Source organism: Gavialis gangeticus, unplaced genomic scaffold (genome assembly GCF_001723915.1).
Source record: "Gavialis gangeticus isolate Ggan-Ray unplaced genomic scaffold, GavGan_comp1, whole genome shotgun sequence".
Taxonomy (NCBI): Eukaryota; Metazoa; Chordata; order Crocodylia; family Gavialidae; genus Gavialis; species Gavialis gangeticus.
This window is the reverse complement of record NW_017729000.1, coordinates 23,920,060-23,925,359: the sequence shown is the minus strand read 5'-3', so window position 1 is coordinate 23,925,359 and position 5,300 is coordinate 23,920,060.

Genomic DNA, 5,300 nt, shown 5'->3' with positions numbered 1-5,300 from the left:
ATCAGACTGATCACCTGAACCAGCCTCTCCGTGAACAAGAACTCCCGTTCACGCTGAAGCCGCGGAGCGCCCGAGTGGGACCAAAGGAAGGGGGCTTGTTCCCATCACTGCTGAGACCAATCCTAAAACCATAACTAAAAAATGAAAGTATATTGGGGGATTTGGTTTCTTGGAATTCTAGGATTGTAAGTATACCATGAGAAATAATAAAAGTGATTCCAATTTAACCTTTAGTTGCAATTGTAGTTGTTTTTGTAATACTACTTCTTATAGCATTGTTTGGGAAGGAAGTGTGTTTGGAGCATTGCTTCTAATATATGTAGTTATTGTGTTTTTAATGTTTGTGGTTTTTCTTAAAAATACTGCTAAGCAGCATTATACGTGTAGCAAGGAATTTTAAAATAAAATTGTGTTGTATGAATTAAGTGTGCAATCAACCAAATACTCCCCCAGCCAGGTGCATCAAATGATTCAGTAAATTGTGTGGGATCTTTCTCTATTCCATAACTCACTAGAGTCAGGCTCTAGTGTGTGACCTCCAGTTGGTCATATAACCACACAAGCTATTTCCCAAGGACCTTAAATAATCTTCATATGTTTTTGTGCATGCCTCTGTATTCAGTATGAGATGTGCACAGAGGTATAGATCTCCACTGTGACATTGCTGTGACAAAGTTCAGCGCCATGTGATAAATTGCTTCTATCAGGCCTCTTTGACCAGTTCACTTGCACTAGGGTTATTAAACCATCTCTGTAGTATATATGAGTCAGATAATAAGAGCACAAAATTCCTTGCATAATTGTCTATAAATGTAGAGATGAACTAATACTTAACTCACTGGGGAACTTGGCACATGGATCCTTTGCCTTCATCTTTCTTTCTTTTTTAGAAGCATTAATTAAGCTGGATTTAACAGATGAGGAGACACCTCAAGTCAAGGCATGCCACTGGTAAATGTTTACATATAGGAAAAAATTCTGTCCATTTAGCTAGACAGTGATAATTGATAATCATTGTCAGATTTGGAAGGACTCAGTGACCACATAAACATTTACATTATCCCCCTCAGGTTCAAGAGGATTGTTGGGAAAGTGGATTTGTTTCCACAGATCCAATGAAACATCCCTTTGTGTTATTATTCACTCTAAGAATCACTTACAAATTAGTCAAGATGGTAGTGCTTATCCTCCAGAAGGTGACAGATACCACTTTCACAACACACCTCTGGAGAACTGGCCCTCAATAGCAGCCATAACCTACACCCAAATGTGCCTGCAATAGCATGTAAATATACAATGCTACTAGATCACAGCTTTAGAGCCTGCTTCTGCAGGAGACCAAAGGCCACTTCCCACTTATTTAAATGGGAGGTGAAGGTGCACAGTAGCCTTCAGGATGCAGTGAGAGCATTTTCACTTCCTCTGCACACATCAGCTAATGCCAGCGGAGGACTGATGTCGGATCCACTATGGACCTGAGAATCCTTTTATCACAAACCTCATGTGGATTGAAGTAGGGATCTCCACAGAAATACACATCTGTCATAAGGGCTTGAGCTCAGGAAGCGAGACTTTGGCTAGGAGAGGTAACAAATCCATTGCCTTTGAGCATCAGCACTGAGGGAACTCATAACACAAAGTGTACTAGATTATGCTATTACAACTGGTATGTAGCCCTCAGGTAATTCAAAAGAGCCTGAGGTAGCTGGGCACTCAACTCCCATTTAGTTCCATTTCAGCTTGGGTCCTCTTAGATCCCTTTGAAAATCCCAGCCTTAGATCTTTCCCTGTTTTAGCTGTTCAGAGATAGAAGGCATCATTATGCTTGTCATTATGACCCCTTGTATAAGGAGTCCATGGAATTTCAGCAGTGGTTTCTGCAGCTAGCTTTTATCTTCTGGCTAAATTATAAATGAGAGTGCACTGCTGCTTTATGTGGCTTGTTCTGATGTTTAATTACATGTTTAAAATGGCATGTTATTTCTAATCTGAATTTGTCTAGCTTCAGGTTTCAGCCCCTGGGGCTTATCATGTCTTTGTTTATTAAACTGAAGAGGCCGTTAGCATCAGAAATCTTCTCCCCATCTAGGAACATATGTATCATCATCAAGTCACTCCTCATCCTTCTTTTGTTTAAAAACTAAACAGGCTGAGCTTCTCACTGAGGTTCTCACTGGAGGGCCAGTTTTTCAGTTTTGTCACTGTAATGGGGCCCGTACCCCATTACTAAAGGTGAGAGGGAGCCCAGGGGTAACTGACCCTCCCCAACCTCTGGGATAAGCTAAGGTGGGCAGAGAGCCCTGAAACAAAATAGCTGCCCATCCCAAGTGCAGGAAGTGACTGACCAGCCTGGGTATGGAAGTGGAGGGTCAGGTGACCCAGAGAGGGACTTATAAGCAATTGATCCAAGCCAGACGGGCAGTCTGCCTGTAGGAGCCACAGGAGACAGAGCTCTAGGAGCAAGCAAGGCTGGGTGACCCAGAAGAAGGACTCTGAGTTGCAGAGGAGGTGGAGGAAGCCCTGCTTCCTGAACAGGAACAGATAAGTGCCTCGGGCCCTTTTGGGAAAGGAGCTTTTACAGGGCAAGATTAGCCCTGGGAAAGGACCCCTTTGTTGTGGAGTGGACTCTCATGTGTTTTGATTTACATTTATACTGGAGGACCAGATTGTGGCTGTAGTGGTAGAGGAGGCCACTGAGAAGGGTACCCAGATCCTAGGTACTGTTGTTGGCAGAAGGATTCTGGTGTCAGACAGCAAAGACTGGGGGAGCAAGCCCAGAGGCCACAGAGGGTGAGACCAGGGGTCAAGAGGCCCAGAGCCCACAAGGGGAGAGGCACAGCAAAGGCTGGGGGCACAGGCCCAGAACCCACAAAGGCGAGACCAGAGCAGAGCCCAGAGCCTGTGAGTGCCTAAGAGCCTGTGAATGCCTAAGCAGGGGCAAGGGGGCCCAGAGTCACGAGGGCATGGCTGGATCTGGACCCTGAGAGCTTGCAATCCTGGGACAGTGGGCCCCAAGCCAAGGGACTCAGCCAGAGTAAAGTGCGACAAGGCTAGGGGACCGAAGCTCAGAAAAGGGCCTACCATCCAAAACCCCTTTTGCCCTCTATGGGCAGCCTCCCTGTCAATTTGTAACATCAAGGCATGGCAGGTGAGATAATGGGGTGGGACTCTGAAATGCCAAAGGGAACCACAAGGTGGACCTGAGTCAGTGGCCAGGAGAGGGGGGCTTTGCTGCCCCAGCACTGAGCACGTTACAGTCACATAGACTTTTTGTTGTGCATATAAAAATGATTTTTCAATTTGGCTGTGAGGAGAAGAACCAGACATACAACTCTCCAGTTCAAAGCAAACTGCAGGGAGCTTACTTTTTTCATTTTTTTCCCTCTGAAATGAAACCCCCCCAAAATCACATTATTTGACCCAAAATGGAATGATTTTCTTGGGTACACTTCAGAAGAGAAAGGAAGTGAAGAGTGGGATTCACTAAACTGCCAAAGGAGTGCAGCGCTGAATCACAAAACTACTCAGGGAAGAGGTGGAGGAAGAAAAAGCTAGATTCACAGAACAACCAAAGGAGGTAGTGGTAGAACCTCTCATTTATCCAATAGCTTCTGTGTTAAATAACCTTCTCTGCCCACCAGATGAAACCCACATTTAATCCATTCTATTATCTAATTCTTTCCCTTTGAGCTCTGGAGAATTGAGGGGAGTTGTAGGCCAGACATTTCTGCCACAATGCCAGTGCTAGTGCCCTGCTCACCCATGTCTAGTTATGCTACTAGAGAGACCTGGACTGAAACCTGTAGCCAACCCATCTTCCCAGGTACCTGGAACATTTGGGCCCAAGTCTGTATCCAACCCTTGCGATGTAGACACTTGAGCCTGGAGAAGTGTCCCCCTGACTCCAAAGCTACCCTGTAAGAAGTAGCATTTATAGTCCAGGCAAGAAACTAAATATGAGTAGAACCTGGGAGACATTTGTATTACTTACAAATCTCTGTCTATGTAATTATTATCCCACTGTCTGCTACGTGAAAGTAAAGAGCTACTCATTCCTGAGTGGTTTTACATATCTTCAGGAAGGCTGGCAATGGATAACTCAATTACCAGTGCTTAATGAACCAGTAAATGACAACACAGTGATTCTGTTGCTGGAGGTCTCTCTCAAACTTCTGTGGTAAGAAGCATAAACTGAATGGGGCTGTTTTTGGGGGTCACAAGCAGACAAAGGAACTTTGAAAGGGATAAAAGACTGCCTTGGAAGTCAGAGAAGGTCCTGGTTGAGAGAGTCAGCCTGAGGTGGAAGCAGATTTTAGACTGTCTGCAACCTCTTAGTACAGTTTGTGAAACCTACCTCATGCTGAGATCTCCTTGCATACATGTGTGTCAGACTGAAGACTCCATTTTGACCGTGGGCTTTTTTACTTTCTCTTTTGACCTTCCAAAAGAGGACTGGGATTCTACGATAGTAGCACGGAGGGTCATTGACTGAACTGATCTATTGTTGAAATGTTAAGCATGCTAGGTCACCTTTAGGAGTATTGGCAATGGTTATTAAGGGACAAAGAATTTAGCAATGAAGTCACATGATAGAGATCCACGATCACCTACAGGGGTTGATCGGGAAGGCTCAGTGGAAGCGTCCTAACAGGACAAGAGTTGCTTTAACTCTGGAGATCATTTCCACTAGGTCAAAGTGAGAAGAAAGTACCTCAGGAGCATGATGAGGCAGGGGGAGCCCTGCCCTCCTAGACACAGAGATCCCCAAGGGCTCACCAGCAGTGGTGATCAGGGTGAGTGACATCAAGTGCAAGATGTCTGTTGTTTTCTACTGTGTATATAAGCCTTGCATTTTTTAATAGAAAGCAATTGCATTATCAGAACCCCTGAGCAAAACCCATCCTTGTGTTCTTTTATTTGCACATACGCATGCCCCTGCAGAGCCCACACAAGTCCTGTGGACTGGGACCTAATAAGAGCAACCAGGTGAATGTCAAATGGGAGCAGCAACTTGTGTAAGTTCTCTCACCCAACCCCAATGCTGGGGGCTGCCAGGGACAGTGGATTCACCAAAGAAAAGCTTGAGGTTCAGGTGAGAGAGAGAACAGAGGTCTTTGTTTTGTAACCCCTTCCTTCTCTGCTCTCTCTCTTTCTTTTAATACATAATATTTGTTTTAATAAAATTGTTCTGTGTCACTACATTTCCATACTGCTCACAGGCTCCCAAAGAGAAGTCCATAGCAGAAGACAACCCTGGTTGGACAGCTGGTGAACAGGAGTGCTGTAGCCTGGAGACTAGT